The sequence below is a fragment of the Pogonomyrmex barbatus genome, unplaced genomic scaffold, assembly GCF_055798465.1.
Source record: "Pogonomyrmex barbatus isolate J1 unplaced genomic scaffold, ASM5579846v1 scaffold18, whole genome shotgun sequence".
Lineage (NCBI taxonomy): Eukaryota > Metazoa > Arthropoda > Insecta > Hymenoptera > Formicidae > Pogonomyrmex > Pogonomyrmex barbatus.
The window spans coordinates 2,554,991-2,580,258 of NW_028297114.1; the positions used below are offsets into that span (position 1 = coordinate 2,554,991).

The window sequence follows — 25,268 nt, forward strand, 5'->3', positions numbered from 1 at the left end:
ATATAACACTGCTTTGAAGAGTGCTTTTCCCAAGTCGTGAGGGATCTTACGTATTTACACGGTAAAAGGGAATTTAATTAAGGCTTATAAAGCACACGTATTACGATGAATTAGGGAACTACAAGGTGCAGCAATAAGATTCTTCTCAAATAAAAATTGTAAAATTAATCTCGTGTTGTACGCTGAAAAAGGGGGCTCCGACACATTTTCTCCAAATTATTCAGCATAATACTGAAAGATTGAACGTTTCATCTGCACACCTGTTTAAAATACCTGTGCGTTATGTTATATGTAAATTTGATATGCGAAGCATTGCTCGAAATGATATGTGTGTTTCGCCGAATGTGCTTTTTCCTTCGTTTTTGCGGCTTCTATAACCAACGTGTTGGTCGATATAGAATTTTAATCACACTTAGTACGCTCGCGCTGTTTTTAACCTTATATTAAAGTATCGGACGGGATATTTTAGTCCGCTGATACAGCGACATTATAAGATATTACCTCGAGCATATTTTTTAATTTGTATTAACATTCTGGGTAGTCTGCCATTATAGATAATATCGGCTCTGAATATTTATCCATAATTAAAATGTTTCCGTAGGATGACTAATCCGTATAGTCACCCTGTTTGATTTAACGGATTTAGAAACCCGAACTCAATGTATTAACGAACGTACACACGTTTTTGCGAGTGAGAGCAGTAATGAAAAATTAATCTGAGAAAAAGTAAAAACAAAAACGCGCCTAAATTTAAAAATAGCAATAAGAATCAAAAGGAAAGAAGTAAGAGAGTATTTAATAAAACTCAAGGAGAATAGCAAAAGTTAAAATTCACTTTTTATTTATATCCTGTAATTAAATTAAAATTCTAAAAAGGAATAACTGAGCTATAATTTAAAAAAAAAAATAATTTAAAAATCGCGTGATTTGAAGAAATTTCAATAATAACATGTTTTTCAGCGCGATTGAAAATTTTGGGTGATTTTGCGCGAAAGAGGGGTTGAACCGAATCAGTTGCGATATTGCGGACTTACGGATTGACGGAATATGTGGGAACTCGAAACGTGTAATTTTCGGACTCGTGTCATTTCGCACTCGATATGGTACTCTCTCGGTGGTACGTAACTTCTCGCGTGAAAGAGCCGAAATGCGCAAAGCTCCCGAGTTAATCCGCCGGGCTGCCTAATTGCGACGGTCTGTTTTACGCCTGCTCGTTCGCATCGAACTTGTTTATCACGTTCGCACTCTCTCTCTCTCTCTCTCCGCTCCGCACGGTCCCTTCTGACGTTAATCGCGACCATTTCCGACGCGGAATGCAGACGCAACCCCCTGCCTTTGCTCGCATTCGGTCGCGCGGGGTCAGTATTACGGTTTGACGTAGGCGGCCCCGCGGATAACGCTTGCGGCTAAGTATTATATGCGCACGCGTTGAAAAATGCATAAAACTTTATGCGTCGTAAATGCAGAGGATTTTGCATATTTATGCCAACCTGCATACGCGGATGCGCGCGCGCGCGTGTGTGTATGTGTGTGTGTGTGTGTGTGTATACAATACGTATGACGTTCTTCTGAAAGTCAATACCCCGTAGAGTTATTTCTGAAACGTAGAAGATACATTCGGAAGATACAAGGAGAATAAGATCGTGGAAAATTTTCTTTATCACGGAGAGAGGATGAATTTCCTTCGTCTTGCCCGTTCGGGACCGATCGAATGGAAAAAGTGTTTGAAAAAGTGATGGAAAAAATTACAAATAAAATATTTGCTGGGAAAACCTATCCAAAAAGAATGTATTACATATTTTTCCGATTAAACTAAACTTTATACATGAGCATAATAATGATTAATATTTTGCGTAATAAAATAAACAGTTTATTCCTACATGGAAAACAGTTAATTGGTGATGGTGATCAATTAGTGACTGCGAGACAAACACGCGACGAAAAATTTAATTTAATATCACGAGAGACAATAATAATTAATATTGTAATGACAATAATAATTAATTAATCGCTATACATTGTTATCTGTAGCTGCAATAATTAGGGCAGTAAAATGGATTTGGATTTGCGCATTATATTCCCTTAGTGACTATAAGACTAGACACATAAGCAGGTAGAAGCTAATTGTGCATACAGTTAAGAGTAGCGGGCTTTGTCCGCGGGAGATCAAAGCATCGGCGAATAATTTCGTATATAGTCGAGTCAAAGCGACAGGAACACGGATGCGCTTGCCCGGATGTTGCAAAGTACCATATAGATCGTAAATGTCACGTAGTTAGTAGAAAATGGCTGCGTAACGATATATTATAGATATATTATAGATGGTCGCAGGTTGCAGCGCGTAGGCGAACGTAACACGTACATCGTAAGTGCAACGTGAAGTTGCACCACCCTTCGTCGCTCGAGGCTTCAGCGAGGATATATTAACATGCATTAGCTTGTTTACGCACGTGTTTTCAAAGACCGTGCGAGCATTTAAGATAGGTCAGATGGCCGTTGATGGCGATATCCACTGTCCCTCGATTCCATCCCCGAACGTGTAACTGTTAACACCCATACCGAGAATTCGCAGCGAGATGAAAAAGATTTGGACGGTCCATGAAATTTTATCTGTTATTTTATATGTCCGATACACATATGTGTTCATTTTATATTTTTATTTTATATTTTTTTATATTTTTATACACATGTGCAAACTTTGATATTCTAAATTTCTAATATATTACGCGATATAAAATTTATAAATTGATCCGAGTCTAACGCAAGTTGTCAACTAGAGTTTGGAACCAAGTAAAAATATAAATTTGTAATTGATTACCTTTTCGTGATTTTGTCGATTGGATTATCTTGTTTAATTTAGTTCAATTACAAGCGAGCTAATGCAAGCTGCGCCAATCGTATTTACCAGTGATCGCTGTAGAAAGACTTCAGTAATTTAGGGTTTATATCTGCCATGTATGGCGCGTGTGCATATTGCTATAAACTGTCCCTTGAATGCATATGTTATCTCGGGATTTAGGTAGTTTGCATAGGATCCCGAGCGACCTGTACAATGCTCTTGAAACCCTTAATACGCATACACAATCGTATATGCACTGGAGGAGAATCCTCCATTAAAATGATATTAGTCTAATTGTTTGCGTCATTGCCATAGCACTCGCAATTAGCATTGTTATTATCGACATAGAAGGTTTAAAGCCGACTTAAAAATTACATTATGTAGGAACAAAAAGGTTTGAAATCGACGCAAGCGTGCGTAAAAAAATGTCAGCGTGTAGGCAGGAAGCGCAAGTTTGCAGCAAAAATACTCAAAGCACGAATGAAGGACTGGACAAGTGGATGGACAAGATCACCCCTTAGCGGGCTCACGTAGCAGAACAGGGAACAGAAGCAGATAAGAACATCATAGAAAGAAAAGACTTACGTATTGACTTACGTATTTGTGAGCGTGATCTAATAGCATAATAAAGTTTCGTTATATTTTTCATATGACATAACAAACATGTAGAATATTACAAAAATATGTCTGGCACTCAGGTAGATTAAAATTAGAAAATAACTGTTATTCTCTTTAGCACGGACATCATCCCTTTCATTGTTGAAATTGCATTTTTTTATGGAAAAAAAAAGAAAAAAATTAGAAGATTGCGTAAGAAAATTTTATATAAAGCTCTAGGAAATGATCTATCTCCGTGTATTATTTATACAGATTACACGCGCTTCCGCAATCGGTCGGTTGCGAAGCGTAATCGCTTCCGCTTAGCGCGTTCCGCTCAAGACCCGTCGACCAGATTGACGCGATTAGCCTGATGCATTTACGTGGATGCGCCGCGAGTATTAACGCGAGTATCTAAGCGTCATTAACCGTGGGGACTACGTCAGGAAGTGGCGGATGCGCTCGTATGTCGTTTCAGACTACGTCATCGGAGCAATTATTTATAGCGTACACGTCTCTGCGATACCGTCGGCGGGGCAGGGGCAGGGGCAGGGGCAGGGTCAGAGGCGCAGGGGTACAGGGTAGGTAGGGCAGGCAGGTAGGGGCAGGTGGACAGGGTAGGGGCAGGTGGACAGGGTAGGTTATTCTCTCGTATCAGCCGCCCCGCGAGCGTAAGCAGGAGCAGGCGAGTCACCGGCAGGCTGCTGAGTAAGAAAGACAGAGAGGGGCGAGACGAGTCGGCGCGTCCGGAAGAGAGACGGCGAGCATGTGGCGCCTGCGTGCTTGATTCTTGAGAGCGAGCCCCTCATCCGAAATCCAGGATCCCAGTCGCGAGCGCGCCGCCGGTACAAGCCATTCGCAGGACACGGGCACGACGGTCGCCGACCTGGCCTGGCCACCCGGCGGCGAGGGGTGCACTCCACCCACTCTCGTGAGTCGCGACACGTTACTCCGTGAGCCAACAAGTCAGCATCCACGAGGTCCGACACCGGCCGGTCTGCTCGTCCGATCTATCTGTCGCCACATTGCGCCCTCGATCCCTCCCGGATCGTCGTTCCTGGATCATCGTCTTCGCGTCACATCGATCACGCTGGATAGCACGCAGAAGATCTCCGGGCTCCGGGTATAAGTTTATGGTGGATCGACGGGTGATTTTTCGTCGATTCCTCGTGAGAATCGACGAGTTTGGTTGATCGAGAGAGAAAGAGAAAGAGAGTTCTGATCGAGGAGAGCTCCGCGCGATTATGTTTTGAAATCACGATATCGTTTGTCGAAGAGATCGAGAATCCGAATTGATGATTTTGCTGGAATCGAAGTGCGATCAACGTGGTGCGCATTAGACGTAGAAAGTTTCCGATGAACCAAAACCGCGACGAGAAAAAGGGAAGTTGATCGGTGATCGGTGCCGTCAGCGAATCGGGAGGGCTTTCACGAAGAAGAAATAAAAAGTTTAGCCGGTAGGTCGGTCGGTGAGTGCATTCGAATCGGCAGGACAAGATAGTGTCGAGAGAGAAGACAGTCGGGCAGTGGCCGGATGTCAATGAACTCGCGTGAACGAAGCACGTTGGGGAGATGAAGTGTAACGCAAGATTAAAGGAACAAGTAATCCGGGGGATCGAGACTGTTCCAGCGGATCAAAAATGACCAACGGATATTTAGTAAGAGTAAGAGCCTCGTTATGGCATTCAACGATTGCAAATTAGGAGCTAAGGCGTAGCTTAAAGACCAACAAACGGATTTCTAAGCGACTCAGATTGTATTGAGAAAGAGAAAATGATCAAAAAGAGAGCGAGATATCGCGGAGAGATTTAAGCGATTTATGCGTCACAATGATAAATTACGATATTGTTGTCTGAGCAGCGATTACTAAGTGATTGAAAAAGTTGAGGGGAATTCAGGAGTTTGCGAGGATCGTGGATTAGACAGGACAGGTGAGATTCTCAACATTTATATTTAAGTAGAGGAAAATCGAAAATAAAATTCAAAAAATATATGAACGAACTGTCAATATATCAGATATGTAATAAATAATTCAACATGTGTTTGATCGAAGTCATTTCATTTGGTTTTATATTATATAGTAACAAGTCAAGGAGAAAGTTAAAAAAAAAAAGAAAATAGAGCACGATGAATAACTCTACTATTTTATCTCGTTTATTTATTGCGTTATTTGACTTGTGTGTAAATTTAAAAAAATTTAAAGCTTGAAAGATGTACCGTCAACTCTTATCGAATCTGCGAATTATAAGTTATTAATTTTTAAAGACTCTGTTACGTCTCTGTTTGTTTCTTTCATAAATTACCGTTAGTAGAAAATCGCATTTCCACATTTATTGACAATGTATTTCTGCATGAAGGGGTTCGGGCGCATCGAAGCGGAAACGGTTCGCCTCGTTATTCGTTCTGGCCATCGCAAATTCATTACTCGGATGGTGATCACGCTAATAAGGACTGTCGACATCGTATCGGCCGCCGTAAATTAATTTGTAGAAGTACACGCATGTTGGTGAGTTCGTTGTTTCGTGGGTTCGTTGTTTTATCATCTTCATCCGTAAACAGTTATTTCACTAGAATTATTCAGCGCTCACTCGAGAGCGACGAATATTTCTTAATTCTATTAACGGAACATAGTTTCCAACTCCGTGGAATTGCCGCTCGCTATTTATCATTATTATTGCGAAGTTTGTGACGTAATCCGATTTTTAATGTGACGAGGGACAGTCGGAGTAACGCGCGGCGATAATTACGTCACGTCCCTTTCGCTCGATCGAGATATACGTCCTTTGATGGACGTGTGAAGACGATATAAATACGGCGACAACATGAGATTTTTCATGATTCCTTACGGTCAAAGGTTAACAGTTTCCCATGCAAATATATATTCCGTTTTATTCTGGTCACACGGCGAAGCATGCACGCCTCGTTTACGTCCGATATCTCCACTCTATTGGCACTTGCCGCCTACTATCGTAAGCAGATATCGCAAGCTGCGCGATTCCTGAGAGATGGAAACGCTCTTTATATATTGCGCGATAAAAGGTAGCGACGACCGAAATGCAAAAATTATTTAAAAAACAGGAAGAGCTTTTATCGAAAGAATCGCGGCATATATATATATGCCGCGATTCTTTCGATAAAATATATATATATATATATATACGGCTTGGAGAAGATCTCGAACGCCTATTTTTTCAATGAATTCAATAAATCACTTCTAGAATTTCTAAAAACTCTCGTTCGCATTCGGGTTGTTTGCTTAAGGAAAACATAGCGATCGAACGATTTGTTTTAATCTCTCCAGAAAGAGCTTTTTTCAATGGGAACAATGTTTTTGCATAATACCTGCGATGTCGTTGTACCTTTTCTTACCTTCCGCATTATGTCCACGTGTGTTACGTTAAAGCTGTTGAATTAGGGCAACGCGGTATTAACGTGTGTGCGAACGTCCGGAACAGCGTGTCCACGCGTGTCCTTACATCACGGCGTGCCACGCTTGCGATGGGATTAAGCGCTCATGGTTATCGATCGCGTCAGCCAATTAGTAGTAACAAAGTACTTTGTCGCGTCCTCCCGCATTTGTGTACGCGCCGGAGATACGGCCGGAAAGAGGACAACAACGGGGGGGGAGGGGGGGGGAAATGGAACGGGGAGATGGAATCCCCGCGTGGGAATCGGACAGGTGCTTTTTTTTTCCATTATTTCCTCCGCCGGGTCGGCGACGATTATTTGCATCCCTTAATTGGTTCCTACGGAGGCGATCGCCGCCGGTGTATCGACTTTATCGCTCCGTCTTCGTCGAGTGTGTTATCATTCGCTCGCTCGCGAAGCGTAAGCGGATTTCTTGCCGACAGCTTTCCGCCGTCGATTAGGATGCACGCGGCGGATTCGGCTGATCATTACTTTCCTGTAATAATTTGCATAGCGGCGGCCTGTGTAATGTGTAAATAATTCATCGCGCCGCGCACACACACACACACACACACACACACACACACGCGCGCGCGTAACCGACACGTAACCGTGCCCACTTTTTACGATGTATTCAGCGACACGAATCTGAATGCATTACGCTGATACGATGACAGGTCTGTCATATTTGTCGAATAAAGTCAAAAACAGAATTTCAAAATCAAATTATCGCCGCGGGCTTTGGTGCGTTCTTCCTTTCTCTCGAGAAAAATTTCTCAATTTTATTTTTTAAGAAACTTCAGTCTCCTGACATTATTTAATAAGCGGTTTAATGATGTCACGATGATATTATATGACAAATTAATCAATATTTTGATTAAATTATGACATTGGTGACGGGTGAAAAAATACGCAATTTGCAGCAGTCTTATTGTTTTAGTAGAAGCTATTACTAAGCAGATGAGTGTTTGCTGTTACTACAAACAGTGATGTAAACGTTCGCTGAAAGATTAATATTGACTTGACAAGCTAAAGAAAAATTATTGTCAAAAGTATATATATTACTGCGTTAGAAAAATCTTTTCATTATTATTCGCATCGAAACTTTTATATACCTTTTGAGCGATCAATATGTAATATGCATGATAATTAACACAAAGGCTGGCAGTGCATAATTAATAAATTGTGTAGATAATAACGATATATATTAAATAACTAGAATGTTCAGAAAATTATAGGAATTTAGCGATAAAAAGATTCCAGGAAAAATTTAATATACTGTACTTTAAAATTTTTATATTGCGAGGAGAGTCGTTTCTTTCTTTTGGTTCTTAATGTTCTCATCTCTCATTTCTTTATGTGCGAAACGTGCATTATCGAGAGGATGAAAATGCAGGAACAAGAATGCCTTGTGCTCTTCATCAAACTAAAGAATCGTCGCACTTGGTGGTATGATAATAACACCTACCGTTCTCTCTATGTTTTATGCCTATGGCTGAATCTGTCTTTCGCATAATGGCCAAGATTATTGTGTTGGCTATTGAACGTTCTGAGAGAAATTCTGAGAGAAAGGAGAGTAGGAATTCGGTATGCATGACCCTCAATTTATTCTCTCTGTCCCACTTGAGAGAATGAGGATTAACGATGAATGAATGTAGCGGTAATTCAGCAGCTATTCGGTGATATGGATAATTCATTAAATTAAAAGAACGGATAATGAATCGTTTTCCGGAGATTTGAGGGCAAAAATATTACGATGTTGTCCTTTCGACGAGTCCCATTTTCTAAAATTAAGCATTTACGAATTAAATAAATGAAATATAGTCGTATAAGACAATAATTTTACGAAAGAGAAATTATTTTGATATATTGATCGTAAAGATTCGAAACAACTCTTGCATTTTGACAGCTTTCACCGTCAATTTCAAAAGACTAGAAACGTATCGAATGTAAATTCTTTATGGAAATTTTCCTCTTAAAAGTTATGTTATTCAACATTTCTCTGAATATTCCTATTACTCATTCTTTACACGTGTACGTGTTCTAAGCGCACAGCGCTGAGCGTTCGAATATGGAAAAGTTTCTGACGTATGTATATTTCACTTCGAGAAAATAAATTTGAGGAAAGAGAGAGAGAGAGAGAGAGAGAGAGAGAGAGAGAGAGGAGAGATCGGGTTTAAAAGTTTATATCAAGCATCAATACTCAATGGATTCTATTTATGATGCTGTACTGTCTCTTGAAATCAAACACGAAATTTCCAAGTGATTCTTGCAAAAACTCGTCTGGGTCAAATTCAGACAAATAAGACAATGTAACTTACTGAGACAAAAAGTTGGGGGAGTTTGTTATCGTAAGATTTAAATTTGAAAAAAATTAATAATAACGTCTAAAGGTCTGTATGTCATCAATCAGAAAAATAAACAGAAAATTAAATTTTACTTAAATACGGATAAACGTTATTTCGCGATTTTGAATAAACAAGCGCAATTTGTAAGAAGGCAAATAATTGGAAGGTGCAGAGCGTTTGCACGAAAATAGGCTTACAAAGAGAAGAGAAACTTCTGATCGGGAACAACCGGTCTTGAAAGTGCCGATAAAAAATTCAATGGCGTCAAATGCATTATAGCCCCCGATGTTCGATCTATGTTTTTTTTATTGATTGAAGCTGTCGCGTTCCTTTTTCGGCTTTTCACGCGCTCAATCCAAGTGCAAAGTGGATAATGATACCGGTCTATATATATCGGCAGATTCGCGCGTGTTGGTGTACAATTCACCAGATTTCATCTGTGATTTATAGATTTGCTTCGCGTACCGCGGTTTTGAATTGCCGGGGCTTCCCACGTTCTCGTGTAACCTCTGTAAGATGAATATATAACAGTAATTCTTGCAGCATAATGGAAAGATCTATATGTATCTTATGTAATCTTTTTTATTACAACCCGTAGGTGTATACATGCACAAAGCTGTAAGCTGAGGGTTCGTGTTACTCCAACCGGAGCGCAAAGTAATAGGGAGCACGTATAACGTATTATACGTTTTCTTCATATCATATTTCCAAGCGTACGTGTTTACAGAAAGAAAACACAATAAGCTTCTCACCTGTGTCCTATATATATCCGAAAAGGAAAATGTAATGAAGGTAGCAGCATTCATAAGCAAATGAGCATGAAGAGAAGCAGCAAGCAGTAATCCGCGTCGAGGTGTCGTGTCGCGCAGCGACCGCACTTTTTTCTGATCCATCGTCGTTTATCTTCGCTGCTTGCTTTTTTTTTTTTTTTTTTTTTTTTTTTTCGTTAAAACGCGTTCGTTCTCCGCGGCGCCGTTACCGACTTTCGCTAAGCCATTAAAACGTACCGAACATGACGGCAATAACTTCGCCGGTACTTTCTTGGCTCTCGATAGAGAGAATGGTTTCACAGCGGCAATGCCAGCCTTTAATACAGCGAGTGGAACGACTCAATGAATAGGCCGCCGCATCGCCGCGACGACGCCCTACGATTTCCCCTTACGAGTAGCTTTTTCGTTAAGAGGCTGCGACATGCCGTTGATTCCGGCGAAACGAAAGTGCTGGAGGGAAGGGGGGGGGGGGAAACCACCACTTCTGTATTTTCTTAATTTCTCTTACTGTCCGATCCCACCACCAAAAGCTTACAGAATTGAAGTGCTTTGAGAATATGATGATGAAAGAGAAAGAAATTTCTTCGTGAATTTGTATCTTTATAAACGAAATATGTATGTTAAAAGTTTTACATAGGGATGACCGACTAATATGCGATTGTCCGGAGAGCCGGAGTGAATTTATTATGAGGGAAACTTCATTTTTTAAAAATATTTTTTGCGTGGGTTAACAGCTGCGTATTTTCAAGAAAATATTTTATGTACTGATGATGTATCGATGAATATAGATTTTGAAATTAGATTTTTGCGATCATGATGAGGTGAATATCCCTTGTCACGCTTACGACGGAGTTATTTATTGATAAAGCTGCAACTGTAGTAGTCGCTCTTACCGAGGGTTAATTACACCTTGGAGGTTAATCTAGGCTATTCCGGAGCTTAACGAGTTGGTACTTGCATCCGATAAAAAGCACTATTTTTTTCCGAAGGTAATATAAGTTTCGCACGAAGCATGCGGCGCATATCTCGTTTGGAAAAGTTGGAGAAACAACAGTTACACATGGACACTCGGATAATGCACGCAAAATATATTTTTTAATTTTGCGTAAAAAAAAAAGAACACTCGTACTCGCAAAAGTGATTACAGTGGCCAGCTATGCTTTTAATAAGTTTGTTAAACTGACAGAGGATTATTTAGAGATCAACGTCAGCATGCAATTTCCCGCGGGAGAAGAGCATTTTGTTACTTTTGTATAATTACATGCATATCGTGTATTGTTTCCAGTTTACGTCCTTACGTTTGCGCAAGTTGCTCGTTTTCAACTTGACGCCTGAGAGAATAACTATAATAATGCACGTCGGACCTCCGGGCGGAAGCTATCGCATTTCGGACGATTATATTCCGCGGAATATAATTACTGTCGGGCGGATCGTAATAAAGTTTTCTATTACATTCTGTGTTTTCAAACAGTTCTCCCCGAAGAATTTTAGATGAAGGCGTCACTGATAATTTCCACGGCGCTCGGCCGTCCCCATCCCCTAACTCAAATATATCCATCGGCGAGTTGGACCCATGTTACATCCAAGATCATACGATTTTATAAGCACTTTCCATTCAGGTGTGAAAATTCGTAGATTTAACATTCAGGATGACGTTTCGGAGCCGCGGAAGCGTTATTACATAGTTATAACTACATGGAGATTTGTGCATTTCCAACGTGTCTTTGTAATCCAGTCAAGCTTTCGTAATCGACTGTGTTGCCATCACTCTGAGTTCACGAAAGCCCTTTCCTCTTTCTCTCTTTCTCTCTCTCTCTCTCTCTCTCTCTCTGTCTCTCTGCTTATGCTTACATTCCATTTGTCAGCATATATTTGAATAAATTTGAGTCGCAGAGTGCAATCAGGCATGCAACTGCAACGAGTTCTTCTGCTTATTAGATATTTTTCATTAAATATTATTCGTTGCAGACGATCGCTGCGAAGTTGAAGAAATTAATGACTTCGCGCGCCTAACGACCGGCGATAAGAACGATCGGGGAGTGTGTGAGACGTTCTTTCTTCGTTGTAAGTTTCTTGAACATTTAATTGCATGAGTCGACTTCGGCGAAGATGAGAAGTTTGACGTCACCCATTTGTAGTGCGTTTAAATCGTTTTTAAATAGATTGGATAAAATCATTACGATTTTTCCCTTGATATATTCGCATAAAATATAATTTTCTCTTTCTTTACACATGTTTTACTCATCTATATATATATATATATATATATATATATATATAAATATATATAAATATTTAACATGATTTATATTCGATGAAGCGGTAAATTATTTTTCGATATAGCGCGAATAAAAAACAATTTATTGTCCGATTCATTTATTCGATCGCCAATTAATACGCACATTTTAATATACGGCGTACATTAAATTTGACGAGTACGAATTCGAGAGAGAATGCAAAAAAATCGGAGTATTGCAAGAGCAATCTTTCTCGAAGCTGGCTCCGCAATTATTTCCAAGCCGATGTACGAATTTAATGAGTCTCTTTATTTTAACCCCGCCATGAGCGCATTTAATTCGTCCGTCACTTCGTAGACCATTAATCAAAGCCATCCCGACGTTGCCTGTTAATACGTTAATACACGCCCGTGCCAAAGTTCATAGGACATAGATGAAGTATCAAGGTATCGAAAAAAAAAAAAAAAAACGATGTGGCGTATATTGTGTAGGAAATTACAAAGTAGACATTACATCATTTTGCGTTTCTAGAGACGTGCGAAGAATAACGATTTATTATTTTCTCATCCCACTTTCCCTCCCCTTGTCTCCGTTGCTGTCTCTACTCTGTCACTTTTGTTATCGCCATGTGACGTTTAGCTAATTTCCCGAGAAAAATATGGCGGCCGTTCGTGTCCGATTTAAGGCTGCCAGAGAAATGTCCGATTTACGTGCGATTGCTAGGTCCACTTTCGGCGTAAATAAGTTGCGTGAGAGATCCGCGAAATCTCTCTCGAGACGTGATGCACATAAATCGACACCGTCAGGCTCGGATAACTATTAGAATCGCGCGCTCCGATAAAAAAAATGCAGCGATCGTACATTTTGTATGACCAACCCATTTTTATTACTAGTAGATCCGTATTTGTTATCGATTGGCACTTTCGCAAATATTTGGATAGCCGAAACCAATATACTTGGTGCGCAAAGTAAATTTGCTCTCCTTTGTTTTATATATATATATATATATATATATATATATTACTTCTAATATAAAAATATATATATTTTTCTTATGATATATGTAATAAAATAAGACGTATCATTAAGGCGCGAGATGACGGGCGTGAGAGTTATAAATGACGCGGCGTAGAGGTCGAGGGGTGTGTTGTAATTAATGATCGACGACGGATTAAATCTTCGAAAACACAGCGCGGGTCGTGAGATCTTTCGAGGGACGTTTGGTACAATTACTTCCAATTATCGCTGATTTCCTTGCGCCAGCCAGCAAGGAGAGGAAGTTTTTCGTTGCGATGCAACTTCTCTCGGTACGATGCCTACATTTCTCTTTATAAAAGTTCCTGAAATGCCGTATTTGTAGCATCAATAAGCGAGCAATTAGTGGCTGCACGCATAAATGATAGATTTATCTGATTCCATCAAAATCGTATCGTGTATTCACTCGCACAAACAATATGCAGATATATAGACGTATATACGATATAAATACGTATATATATATAACGATATAAATAAATCGTATCACAATATGAGGATCCCATGTACCAATATATTACACATTAACGACACGTATGTGCGTTATCGATCACCCATTTTCATTTTCAAGTCAGAAGATATTTACGATTGGGAAGATCAATCGCATCAATTGTTTTTAATTTATATTTATTAGCAGCTCGCTGCAGTAATAATCTCATCAAAGATATGATTAACAATCATATCTTTATGTTTTATAAACGTATTAATTTCTTTAATTCGATTCTATTGTATTTGTATGTAATAAATCGAAAGAGTAAATGATCAAGTGACGCAACGTAGCCAGCTTGCTATTAACTAAATTCTTTGCTGATTAAATTAAGCTCTTTATATCAGTTTACTAACAAACAATGTATGAAATCTCATTTTTGCGAAAATGTGTAAATCTGAGAAACTTGCTCTCTTTTTCGGGGAATGTAATCCTGTTTCATACATAGCGTAGTCCTTTAATTAGTACGTGTGTTTTCACGACAATATCTCGCAACTTTATCTTGTTAATAATCACGAAATTTTTTTATTTTTTTATTAAATGATTTATAATAAAAAGAATGCTTATGCTTTTAATTTTTATTTGAAAATCTAATTTCGTAATAAAAAAGACTTCAACTTGGCGTATCCAATTCCTTTTCACAAAAGATTTTAAATATTTATTACTTTTTTATATATATAAATCTTCCCATGTTATATAAATCATTCTTTCCCATGTTTTCTCATGTTTAAGATGGAATTTGTCACAATTTGTTTCCGATAAAATTCCGCCTGTTCGGGCTATTTAGACATAATGCAAATTTAAGGGAGGGTTAATGATCCGACATAAAAATTGAGAGGGCAAACGACACATCTTCGTTCGCGAAGATAAATTGAGGAGCATTACGAAGACCCGACTCCTACGCTTTAGTTAAAGATATAACTCGTCACGTACCTTGCTGCCCCTAATTGTGGCGTGCACGCCATTTAGGAGCGTCCTCGTCGCCCCGTTAAGGATAACGTCGTTTAAATTTACGAAATTATACGTGAAAAATCTTATGCCAGAAAGAGTAGAGGCGCTCTAGGAAGTATAAATCTTCTCACACTATAGAATAGCCTAACAAAGATAAACTAGAGCAGAAATACGCTGTTAGACAATATATATTAACGTTTATTTATTTTTTTTTTCTATCGTTTTATTTTTATTGTTTCATATCCAATTTTAAAACTTTCTGCAAACTTTCTTGTAAATATAAGATATTTTTACGTTGTATATTTTTTATTAACTTTTTTCTTGTAATTATATAATCGTGCTTCTATGCACTTTCTTTCCTATAGAGATATTTCACTTGAAAAAGACTTATATATAAAATATGTAATTTGGATAAGATAAAAAAAATACAGATGTGACTTGAAAATCAAATGAAAATAGCGCAAAGAACCGGACCCTTCTGCGTATACTATACATTGTTTTGCTGAAAGTGGAATAATTTAAAATGTAAATTACGGCACCGTATTCCGCAGTGAATTTTTTCATCAAACTCTACGCGAGATTGTGTTGTATGTTTGGCAGACTGCTGTGAATCGTTAATATATTTTCCAAGAGGTTGTGCGTAGGGGAAGCATGGTTTCGTGCGAGGCAGCATTCTTGCAGAAACAGAAAGAAATTCGTTCCTTCACAAAGGTAACGCGACCGCGAAACAGTAATAAAATTTTTCCAAACATTTTTCCGTAACATCGGCACATACGTAGCTTCATCGTCGCGAATTGCCGAGAGTGAATCTGTTGTGAGAAAAGCCACGTGCCGAGGAAAATTTTTCACGAATTGAAATGGGCGGGCAAAGACAATAATTTCCTGTGCGGAAGCGTTACCAACCACGTGGTACATCATCTTCGAAATCGACGGTGAATTTTCCTAAAGCAAAGAATGGAGAATAGGAGGGAAAGGGAAACCGCCAGAAATGCCGCTGGGAATTTTTCACGTTCGACCGAGCGAGTGACTCATTTTTCTGCTCGAAGAAAGGAGCTTTGTACCGCAAAGAGTATCAGCTTTTCGCGACTAATCTATTTCTTCTTTATTATTTTATTTCCGTCTATTTGCTATGCATGATTAATAGCGGACACAGATCTTGTCTCGTTTTCAAATCATTTATTTATGTTACACGAAAGGTTTCATCGTTTAACATTTCAATTGTGTACCTTGCAATTAACCGAAATACTGGGAATACAAACTGGGAAATTTAAAAAATTTTATAAAATACTGTGATATATTTAACGACGAAGGAATATTACAGAGGAATATTACAAGAGAAAATGGTTGGATAATTTCATAATTTCTGCTTTTAGATAAAAATTTCTTTCGATAAAAGTTTTGCAGATTTTTCTTGAAGCTTTTATGAAAGATATATGCAGCCTTTTAAAATTTTAAATATTTAAGAAATATTGCTGCGCGTGGATAAATATTTTTATTAACTGTCAGTAAATATTTTCATGTGTCATTATGTGTTCACGTGCACTTGCCATAGCAATTTCTCTTCCCTCTAATAGCGCTTTTTTGACGCATATTTCATGAACTCTCTATGTAATTTATGATGTTGGAAGATCAAACTTTTTGCTGTAATTATTTAGTAGCTGCCAATAGGAAACCATAATTCTCCCCTGACGCTCATCAAGGTACATAGTGCTTGATTACCGACAAATAAAACACAAGTTCAAAAGCATGGGAAAATCGATACTTTAATCAGGACCATTTACCGAACCTTTGATATTTAATAAAGTAAGAGTACTTAATAAAATGACAAGTTTTAACGATATAAATGACTTTATGCGACCTTTACTTTTATAAGTTAATTCTTTTTAATTATATTTTTTCTATTTATCGTATTATTTTTATGGCGATTCTCCTGTGCATTTGAAAAGTGTTTTCTCTTGGTTTTACATTCAAAGCGAATATTTTTCGAATAAAATATGTGAACGTATATGATAGGATAAAAATAGGCTTTGTGTGTATTTGGTATAAAAGCGCAGGAAGAAATTTTCGACTTTATAAAATATATACATCGAGAAACCTCCTTGGAATCTAGTAATTAAAAATTTGCGATACATTTGATATTCACATATTTCTTTCTTATCTTCGTAGTCGGCCGCATACCGTTTGTTCATTCTCTAACAAGAACAAGAGCACGGAACAAACCGTATGCCATGTGATTTACTGTTTTTGCCGGCGAAATAAAAGATAGAATGAGGACGTGGCGCTCGGAAAGCGATGTGCTCGCGTTTAATCATCGAAATTGAAATTTCTTGAGATATATATATGTATATATGTACAGATAAAGAGAGTAGGCTTCTGGCCCTCACCTGTCCTATTGCACAGGTTTAGGATATAAATCTCGGATCCGTGAAAGTCGCCAGACAGATCAATCGAATAAAACGTATTGTGATTTTAAGGCTACGATAAAGTTTCCAGAAATATAATTAAAAAGTTTCCAGAAATATAATTAAATATGTATAAATAATTTGCAGCACGTATGGCTAATGAGTATTACAACATTTATAATAATAATAAAATCAATAATAATTTATGAAACACATTCGCCAATTTGATTCTAATAATTAAAGTTACAAATTAAAGTATTATTTTGTTTTGAAAATTCCGAATAATTTAATAAAAAATATTATTTAAACCGGAATACGTTTCTTTTAATTAAAAATATTTTCTCTTACTCTTAAAAAAATATGGCAACAATAGCGAAAAACACAATGTTCATTTGGAAAGTCTTATTTTTCTTATTATTAATAATATTTTATCACGAAATATAATAAACATAAAAAAATATTTTTGCTTTGCGTCATACTGGCTATCCTACGCGTTCTCTACGTTAGAGCAAAAGAACGAAGTTTTATTTTGTCAGAAAGTCGACGTCCCACCCGCGAAGAACGGAAAGCGCTATTATTTTTTTTTATTATTATCATCCGCACGAAAGAGGAGACTCGGATCGCAATTTCATCTGTGTGGAATATTCATCACGGCGGAGATTAAAGTGAACGGAACGCCGTAAAAACTATATGAAACACCGTAAAGCACGTTAAGCGTGCAAGTTTATTAGGGGGAGCCCGGAGTTACGCGGGATTCATTATCTTTCTGTATCATCGGACAACACTTCGCGGGGATATATCCCTGGGGGTGTCTAACCGAAAATCGAATTTTGGCACTCCTCGCCGGTTGTGCGGGGAATTTGGCCGATCAGCGAGTCGAGATATCACAAACTTCCCCGACAAATCTCTCGCGGTCCAAGCGAGAGATAGAATTTCAGCTTCATCGAGTGTATGATCGCGATGGGAAGAGATAGGCCGATAGCAGAAACGTACGACTCGGCGATTAAACGTCTGTCGTTTTCTCGATAAATTTACTCGTAGCTCGCTCTCTTGCACGAAATGGAATTGCTCTGACATGACACGCTTGCGTAATTATAATCTCCGTCAAAAGCCAGCTTTTAAATAGCAAAAGAAAGCAAATGAAAGATATTAAAATATAGAGCAATACAAGTATATTCGTTTTATTATGACAATTGTTTCATCACAAAATTAAATTTATATTTTTTTATATCTATCTAATTGAATTTTTAATTAAATAATTTAAATAAAATAATTTATTTAGTTTGACGTTAAATTATCAAATATTTGATCGCGATATCGAGAACGTATCAATTGTTTTGTGCTCAAACAGTCGCCAGAAAGTATGACGCTATTGTTGGATAAATAACGATAGTATTCGTGTAATTTCTGTCTTCTCATTCTCACCGACAAACGTTCTTTAAAGTGCAGGAGATGAGAAATCCTCGGTTGTTCGCTCCAGGCAATTAAGAATTGAGCGGGACTATGCTATGAAACAGGGAAACTTCATTTACTAATTTCGTCACTGCTACTCACGTTTAACGCTTTATTCGAAATGAGTCTCGGGACTCTACATATTAATTCCATATACACTGACCCTCATTATTATCTCTAAAATCAGAGCAAGAGAGAGAAAGAGAGAGAGAGAGAGAGAGAGAGAAATTTTATCTTAAATTCTATTTCCGATTTCTCGAGTGTGAAGATTTATCAATAGAGTTTCTGATATTTCGACGTTCATCTTATTCGAGTTTGCGACTACAAATATTTTCTGGCTAACGTGGAAAATTTCAAAGTGAGGAAGTATCTTAAAAACGAGGCACGTAGCGCTCCTGTATTCGATACGCGTAAAGAACAGCGGCGAATTGAATCAGTAAAATTGAATTAAGACTTTCAGACGGAAAAATTATACCTCTTGCTCCCAGCAAGATTTATATCACGCTCGTAATGAATAACACCGCAAGATTTCGCATTGCGATGGATAAATTAGCACAATGTAAAAGTTTCCTTATTAATATTAGCCACAGAAACTTTTTAGTCGAGTACCTTCCGGAAGTATCCAGCTTTCGAGTTTATTAATTTGAGTGTACATATTGTGTATATTTTTTTTATGTGTACACACGAGTATAAAATATGTAATGGATGTTATTCCGTTGTTTCCGCAATAAAGGGCAAACAGGGTTACACATTGTGTGGAAATTCATGCGAAAATGTCACGGTAAAGTGACGCGACTCATGGAAATATTAGAAAACAGGTCCCATTCATGTATTCGAAAGTAAATATTTTTCCAATCTGTCAGAGATCTTTCGGTAGCTCCCCTTTTCTACAAAAATGCTACGAATATTCAGCTTATCGCAAAATATTTTCCCGCCGCACGGAAAAATGCACGCAGAGACAATTGCGCGACGTATAGCGTTATCTTTGTATTTATCCGGGGAAGTTGTGCAGAGAACCGAATAGCGTAAAGATTTGTCACGCCAGGAAACGCCGGCGTACCAGAAACTTTCTTGATAAATCTCCGGGAGCGATATCGGAAATAGAATCCGGAATAGAATTTCACTCTCATCGCGATCGGAACCGCCGCGTACATGGGAGTTTTGCGTGCACGCGTGTTCGAAGATAGTTCGAAACAAGGGACCGAATTAAGTGCTAAACGCGAATTACACGCCGATGGATCGATTAAACTTCGGGTCGTGATAAGGAATCTGCGAGCAACTTTGAATCCCATATTCCAGGCATAACACATCGCCTCTACAAACTGTGCTGTGTACTCGCCTCGGCAAAATTGATATCAGCGCCGCACGTTATAATTAAGGTACGTTTACAATTGCGCCTTGCGAAAGATAACGACTCGGCATTCATCTTTCTCGATTTTCTTTTCTAATTCCCACTGTCTCATATCTATCTCAATGCGTTCTAATTAACCCGCTCTGTTGACTTATTCCATTTTACTTCCCCACATTTATTTAAAGCATAACTATCCGAACGTCGTTCAGAAAAACTCGTCTCTAGTTGGGCGAATAAATTTTCTTCTATCTATCTTATTTTATTTACGACGATGAGAGCAGAATTGATTACATCGTAGTTAAGTACGATCAGTTCCCTCTTCCGATACCGCGTGTCAATTTAAAACTCGTGTTATGCTCCCGAGCTTCAAAAGCGCGACACGTTGCCCTCCGACCGATACGAGTTGCCTTCGAGAGTGACGCGTCATACATTTTTATTCTTCGAGCGTTGTGCATCGACCAACGAACGACGTGTCGAGGAACGCCAAATACTTTCTTCGAATCCTGGCTGGCTTGTCCCCGTGGTTCAGATTATCAGATTATCTAAGATTTCGCAACGTGCGAAAATAGGTTGTGCCAGGTTGATTTAAACGAGAGCCCCGTGTAACGTGGCACACGATGCTGAAGACATCGTCGACCACGGCGAAATACGGCAGATGCACGTATTCCGGAAGCTGTATGCCTCCCGCGTGTAGCTGCGAATTGTGCATTCCAACTTGTAAGAGTACATCGATAAATAATGTCGCGAATGGCCACGCGAAGCCAGCTGAGGACACCGGGGGTCGTGCGGCAAAGTTACTTGCTTTCACGTTTCTATTTTTTACGTTGAAAGAAATAAGTGAGTGACTTGCTACTTTATTCGTCTCTCTGCAGGCTTCTCGTAATTCCGGCGTATAGAAGAACAGCGAACTCCCCCGCGCCCCCCGGAGTCCATTTCATTTTTTTTCGTGTCGTCGAGTGAAAGGAAAAAGAACGCGGATGTTTTTTTTTTTTTTTTTTTTTTCGCGTCAATCGATCCCTCCGTCTCTGACGAGACGAGACGGGCGAGTTTCGGAGCCTCCGCGCAGATTTCACCACGTCGTGCCATCCCGCGTCTAATTAATGGCTGAGATATAATATTAATCTCCTTTACGGTCGTTGCTCCCGAAATACGATTGGCATATCACCGCTCGAGCGAGTAATCGAGACGGGAGAATTAATAAAAGCCGCGAAAATCGCGGCGCTGTAATCTCGTTTCGGTAGTAACGCGGTTTCACCAGTGCCGAAAATATTAAATTATCGTCCTCGATCCGCCGCGTATATCGTATTTTACGCGTTACGCAAAACGCGTTCGCACCGCGCGCGTCGATGCGCGTTTTAATAATGCACTCTCGCACAAGTCCAAACGCATTATCGCACGCATCCTGCATGTTCGCGCGCGCTAACGCAAAGTGCTAAAATATCAAAAGTTTTAGTGTCGTGGTACATACCTGCGCGAGCGAGCGTGCACGAGAATTCCCTTCTGAGGAAGAGCGAGAGAGAGAGAGAGAGAGAGAGAGAGAGAGAGAGAGAGAGAGAGAGAGAGAGAGACGGAGAAATTATCTAAAAATTTTATATCCTGAAAAACGAACGATGTTTTTCAAGTTCTCGCGTATATCGCGCGTTTTAACGCGTAATCGACGCACGAGGCGATCCAGTTTTGAATCTCGTTGCGTAATGAAGCGATACATTTCATCATTTTCCTATAATGAGCTCTCGGCCCGGTCTGAATTGAATTACTCGCGCGCTTTGCGCGTGCCCGTGCACGAAACATAATTCGCATCCGTAATTTAATAATAAATTAATTACGGGGTTTCGCGGGGGAAGCTCGGTTGACGAGAAGTTTACAACTTTAATTAAGGACAGATGAGCTTAAAATTCGAGTGTATATACAAACCGCGGATGTACGCAGATAAGCTCTCTCTCTCGTCTTATCGGCCCCGGAAGTTGGCGGGCTATCGCTCAAATCGCAGGTAGGAGACGATCCTCCGTCCTCCCCGCGACAATACAAACGACAGCCTTATGCACATCTCTCGTTACTCTACGTCAACGTGAAAACGAGAGAATTATCCGAGGCGCTCGCAGCGATATGGTCGCCTGTTAGTTTTGCGAGCCGTGATCGCGAACTTCCACCGCCGCCCGTTGAAATGGCTGAATTTGCCAGCGGTTGCCAGCCGCAACGCCGCCGCAACTTTGTCGGCCGTCGTTTTTGCCCCCGATCCCTCGCGAATTCCTTCTCCCCCCTCGTAAATACGTCTCGTTACGCGATTTTTCCCGTATGCCCGCGCGAAGTTTCAATGGGTGGCATTATATAGAGCCAATCCCCGATTCCTTGAATAAATCGCGCGGATCGCGAAACTGCGGGATTACCTCGGCGCTGCGCGCCGGTTTTAATCAAACTCGGCGCAGATTTATAGCGGAAAGGCGAAAAAATGAAAACACAATGCTCCCACGGAGGGCGAGCTTTCGGCAATTCGAATAGCACTATAATATTGATTCTCTATCCGCGACTACGGTGTATTTTTGACATCGGTATATTTCGTCGGTCTCGACATCGATATATGGACGGGACCGTGCAAATTTGATTTAACTCGCATATTATATTCTTCACGAAACATTTAAACCTGTCCCATTTCGCCGTTTATATTCCCCGTGAATATTTCCCTCGGCTTGTTTCCGTGTGTAATAAAAATTGCAAAAAAAAAAAAAAAGAAAAAAAGCGCAGCTACGGAGTACTAGTTACGGAGGAATCATTGATTTGTTATTTTCAAAGTGTCTTGAAGAAGTAATCGATTTTCGATCAATTTTGACGCAGCTATCCTCGTCTCGGTTCTTGAATTATACAAGATCCCTTTTTTTTACTCCCATTTACTTGCGTCGCCGCCTTGTAAATACTTAAGTTTGCAGCGCTCGGACAATATAAATCCGCTGACAATTTTCTTCGTGACTCCGCGCAGAGATAAAAGTGTAACCTCGGCTAGACGCATAGGCGGTAGATAAAGCATAAAGAAGAACTCGCGTTAAAGAAAAGTGAGGAAAATGGAAATGTGAGAAAAAGCCGAGGTTAAATTACAATGACTGCGAATAATTTAGTTTCATACGCGACGCTAATGGCACCGCGCTCTCTAATACGGATGCAGAATGGAGGAACATTTTGCGAGAAGCACGTAAACACACCCTCTCCCGATACACGTTTTGAGATGAAGGCGGATCGAAATCCGTGTCTACACGGAGAGTATGGATTCAACACGTACGTATACACGTGTGTAAAGTTTGTCAATTGGGAAATATTCTGGTGCACCGCGGCTACACAAAGCGTTACAACTTCGCAATAAGCCATTTGATTCTCCGGAGAGTCACTTTACAATACAGTTGAGAATTACAAGAACCGCACCGAATCACTCAAGATAAAGAATAAAGTCTCAAACTTGAAATGAATAATCAGAATTATATTTGCGGAACTCTTAGGTAGGATGCATACCGAGAGAGTACAGAGTTTACGTTCTAAGAGCCGAGCTCCATTAAAAATTGTTCTTTTCGTTACCTTTTATGTATTATAATAAGCCGGGCGTAAAATTTTTCTATATATAATTAATCATTATTTCACTTTTATAACGTTTCAGCTTTCACCTTATTGTAATTTTAATATATTATCTCTCAAAGCACTGTATTTATACCGTTCTCATTTGGAAATATGTTAATAAATCTCCGTCACAAGATGAAAGAAAGAGAAAATTGTAAATAAAACGACGGAACTTTAACGTGGCAAATAAAAGCTCCACGTAGGACAGAAATAAAAGAGGTAACATTGCTTTCTAAAAAAAAAAAAAAAAGATTTTTACAACTTAGTTTTTAGTTGAAAAACGATGTCGAATCGGACTATTGAAACATTGATGTGTGATTTTCGATAAATTTCACTATTTTATCTATTTTGTACTCGTTGACATTTAAACGACAATTTCGGAGACATGTAATTTCAAAGACAAGATATGCGAATGAAATCGCATTGGTTATCGCGCGACTCGAGAGGCCGGATCTTTGGTCGCGCTAAATGTAGAACCAGAAGCGGAAATGAAATTACATGCTCGTTGCTCAAAGCATCGTCGACGTGACTCCCAGCGGGAGTTGCAAGTTAGGGATATCGTCGCCACCTCGTTGTGATCCGCATAATAATTCGCGAAAATCACTGTCGCCTCGCCGTCGAGCGAAATACCCGTTCGTTGATGTCACGCCGAGGTATCGGGGCGAATCTCAACTTTTCTCCCGACTCCGCTTCGCGCGAACTGACTAATCGCGATTAATTCCGCGGATTTCCACGGAATTTGATTCCCGTGTCAGTTAAAAAAAAATCACAAAAGTTACGCGATCGATCGAGGTCAATCTCCACATCGAGTCCGAAAGCCTCGTTCGCGAGAAGCGGCGAAAAAGTGTGAATATTCACTGATGTGATATCTGAATTTTCTCTCTTCTTTTTTTTTTTTTTTTTTTTATTCTGAAAGAAAGGTAGACGAACGTAATTTAGATTCAGATATATAGCGGGGATTATGTAAAAGAATTGCACACGGATGCGGACTCGTGTCATGCCACCAACGGAGATGTTACCGCGAGAATATCGGCATAAAAATATGTATATCCGTTCGTCAATACGCTATGAATTTCTCTTTAAAAGGAGGCGCATGAACTCTCGAAGTTCTCCAAAATGCGCCTGCATTTTGACGCAGCGCTTCGGAATAATCCCCGAGCTCATTCAATTTAAGTCGGACAAGAGGTATCGAGATCGTTTGCGAACTCAACTCACGTAAATTCTGAGCCTCACGTTTCGTGGTCGCAAGTCACGTTGTAGCTTGACGTTTTAAGCGACGAGCATCGAATTTCGTCACCGAGCTTCAAACAAACGACGACATAATGTTGACAGAATGTCAGACAGTTAGACCAGGAAGAAATACCAACATGACAGTTCCTGTGTTTGTATTATTTTCTATAAGTACTTTATTTTTAGATTAAATAATTTATAGATTAAATAATTATATTGATGCGACGTTATATATTTGGGAAATAAAAAAATCGAGTTTTAATAAAATCACATTCGAAAGGAATGATTAATTAATTTTATTATTTTATTTATAACAACAATGTTTAAACAATGTTTTTTTAATTTGAACTACAAGATTCAATGTATGCTTTGGAATCAATCGCCCTGGATTTCCATCCCATAATTTGCATTATTTTTTATAAATTATTAAATTATATTAAATAATATTAAATAACTACGTTATATTAATGAATTTGATTGACATTGACGCGATGCCATATTTTTTACCAATAAAGTCAAATTTTAATAAAAATCACATTTGAAAGGAATGACTAATTAATT

The 25,268-nt window shown here is 39.1% G+C and overlaps 1 protein-coding gene across 7 annotated transcripts in view; it reads left to right on the forward strand.

The window, feature by feature from the left end:
• Positions 1-4,050: 4,050 nt before the first annotated feature.
• Positions 4,051-25,268, forward strand: part of LOC105426726 (uncharacterized) — a 61,284-nt gene continuing 40,066 nt past the window's right edge. The window contains exons 1-3 of one of the 7 annotated variants that reach the window (XM_089075027.1): positions 4,051-5,367; positions 5,794-5,942; positions 11,931-12,026. The gene's annotated coding sequence lies outside the window, so the exon portion shown is untranslated. The remainder of the gene's footprint in view (positions 5,368-5,793; positions 5,943-11,930; positions 12,027-25,268) is intronic. The other 6 variants (XM_089075032.1, XM_089075026.1, XM_089075031.1 and 3 more) reach the window with 6 other exon arrangements.